The sequence below is a fragment of the Oncorhynchus mykiss genome, chromosome 20, assembly GCF_057628025.1.
Source record: "Oncorhynchus mykiss isolate SJ-2025 chromosome 20, ASM5762802v1, whole genome shotgun sequence".
NCBI lineage: Eukaryota > Metazoa > Chordata > Actinopteri > Salmoniformes > Salmonidae > Oncorhynchus > Oncorhynchus mykiss.
In genome coordinates, this window is record NC_143041.1 from 36,891,465 (window position 1) to 36,894,302 (window position 2,838).

At 43.4% G+C, this 2,838-nt stretch overlaps 1 non-coding gene across 1 annotated transcript; it reads right to left on the minus strand.

Annotated features, from left to right (window-relative positions):
• Positions 1–2,293: 2,293 nt before the first annotated feature.
• LOC118942460 (U2 spliceosomal RNA) lies at positions 2,294–2,489 on the minus strand. The gene has a single exon (XR_016489656.1). It is a non-coding gene; the product is annotated as a U2 spliceosomal RNA (small nuclear RNA).
• Positions 2,490–2,838: the final 349 nt, after the last annotated feature.

The window sequence follows — 2,838 nt, forward strand, 5'->3', positions numbered from 1 at the left end:
CAAATGATACAAACCCCCTAAAAAGCTATATTAATTCCAGGTTGAAAGGCAACAAAATAAAAAAAATTCCAAGGGGGGTGAATACTTTCGCAAGCCACTGTAAGTATGTACTGCAGACATTGGACCTATCTACTGCTTTTACTACTTGACGGTAGTACAACATAAAGCACAGTAAAGTCTGTAGATTCCAATACACACTGTAAAGGGAAACAAAGTAAACGTTTTATGTATTACTGTATGTATTAAATTGGGAGCTATATTACTTTGTAACATGTTTATGTTGTATACTGTATTACTGTAGTGTTTAATGTACTGTATGCTATTTAGTTTTTATAGAATTGAAAGACAACCACCACCGTGGTGGTATAACATGTCTATTTACAAACAAGCAAGAGGCTGCCATTGTGAAATCCAACAGCAGATTATTGAAAACCCTGCCATCTTCCATAACATCAGAGTGAGCTTATCAACCATAGCCCACATACTTAAGAAACAATATCTCTGGAAGTAACAAATCTACAGAGTACCATTTGAAAAGTATTCCCAACGGGTGAAGGATTAACAGTACAAATATGTGCAAGTAAGTAAAGTACTGGTGTTACACTCTTGAAACATTAGAGACTCATTGATGTTGCCAGTGAACTTGACAATACAGCAATTACAGTATTTACTCTCATTTCAGAGAATCATGAAGTTGGATGCAAGTCCCATCCCCCAGGACCTCGTTTTCATAGATGAGACTGGATTCAATTTAGCAAAGACAAGGAGCAGAGCAAGGAACATCCTTGGTCAACACGCCATCATTGAGGTACCTGGCCAGCAGGGGGAAATGTCACCGTATGCACAGCTATGAGCCACAATGGGGTCCTCCACCACCATTCCACACTTGGAACATAAACACTGCTAATCTCTTTAATTTCCTGAACACCTTACATGACAATATGTTTCAGCCAGAGCAGAGAGGGTCAAGTGATCCTGAGCAGCAAATGTATGTTCTAATTTGGGACAACATGAGTTTCCATCAGACTGCTCCGGTCTGCAACTGGTTCTATCACCATCCCAGGTTTACAATTCTCTGTCTCCCACCATATTCCCCATTTTTCAACCTCATGGAGGAGTTGTTTCAGCATGGTGGTGGAAGGTGTATGATCACAACCCCATGGAGGAGTTGTTTCAGCATGGTGGTGGAAGGTGTATGATCACAACCCCATGGAGGAGTTGTTTCAGCATGGTGGTGGAAGGTGTATGATCACAACCCCATGGAGGAGTTGTATTCAGCATGGTGGTGGAAGGTGTATGATCACAACCCCATGGAGGAGTTGTTTTCAGCATGGTGATGGAAGGTGTATGATCACAACCCCATGGAGGAGTTGTTTTCAGCATGGTGGTGGAAGGTGTATGATCACAACCCCCATGGAGGAGTTGTTTTCAGCATGGTGGTGGAAGGTGTATGATCACAACCCCATGGAGGAGTTGTTTTCAGCATGGTGGTGGAAGGTGTATGATCACAACCCCATGGAGGAGTCGTTTTCAGCATGGTGGTGGAAGGTGTATGATCACAACCCCATGGAGGAGTCGTTTTCAGCATGGTGGTGGAAGGTGTATGATCACAACCCCATGGAGGAGTTGTTTCAGCATGGTGGTGGAAGGTGTATGATCACAACCCCCATGGAGGAGTTGTTTTCAGCATGGTGGTGGAAGGTGTATGATCACAACCCCATGGAGGAGTCGTTTTCAGCATGGTGGTGGAAGGTGTATGATCACAACCCCATGGAGGAGTTGTTTTCAGCATGGTGGTGGAAGGTGTATAATCCCAACCCCATGGAGGAGTTGTTTCAGCATGGTGGTGGAAGGTGTATGATCACAACCCCCATGAACGTATGGCCCTTCTCCAGGCAATGGCCTGTGGTGACATTCCAGCAGAGTCCTGTCAGGGGTGGATGTGTCATGCAAGGAAGATATTTCCCCCGCTGTCTGGCCAAGGAGAATATTGTCTGTGATGTTGATGAAAAACTGTGGCCGGACCAAAACAACAGACATGACTGACTTTGTTTTCACAATTGATTATTTGTTTCTTAGACTTTACTGTATTTTGACAGTTTATTTATCTATTCCGTACAATTGATCTAACACACAGTACAAATAGGCCTAATGGCGGGAAACGGGGGACCCCATTGTAGGGCGCTTCGCCTTTCTTTCAGTTTGAACGTTTCTTTCCTTCTCTTCTTCTGCTAGCCAGCTAGCTGTTTACATAGCTTTGTTAATTTTGTATTTTTCCTTGACAACGGGAGAAAAGTGTTGCACCGTTCCCGGAGGTACTGCAATACCGGGTCGATGCGTGGAGCGGACGGAGCAAGCCCCATTTCCGACTCCCTGTTCGAAAAACCCATTTAATATGTTGACTTGGCCGATGGGGGACGTATCAGATATTAAACGGATAAGAACAGATTTTTAATTTTTAATTTTTTATTTTATTTAAACCAAACCATTCATTTTAAACACTTCACATTTTCCAAATACTGGACATTTCAAGACATTGACAAAACCAACACAAGCAAATAGAAAATACACTTTGGCCAGACACAAGGCCTCTTATTCATAAAGGTACTTCCAGTGTTCCTTAGAGGCATGGAAGCCGTATTTGTCCACATCAAATTCAAACCTTTTCCTTAGATCAGCTCTAACCCTACTGACCACTCCACCCACTCCCCAATCCACATTGGATTTAACCAAAACCGCCCTTGAATCCCACAGAGCCGTCTTCTAGCTGTTTAGGTAAAGTCAACCTCATGACATAGCCAGGTGGCTAGTATTACCACCAGCACCACCAGCAGCTAA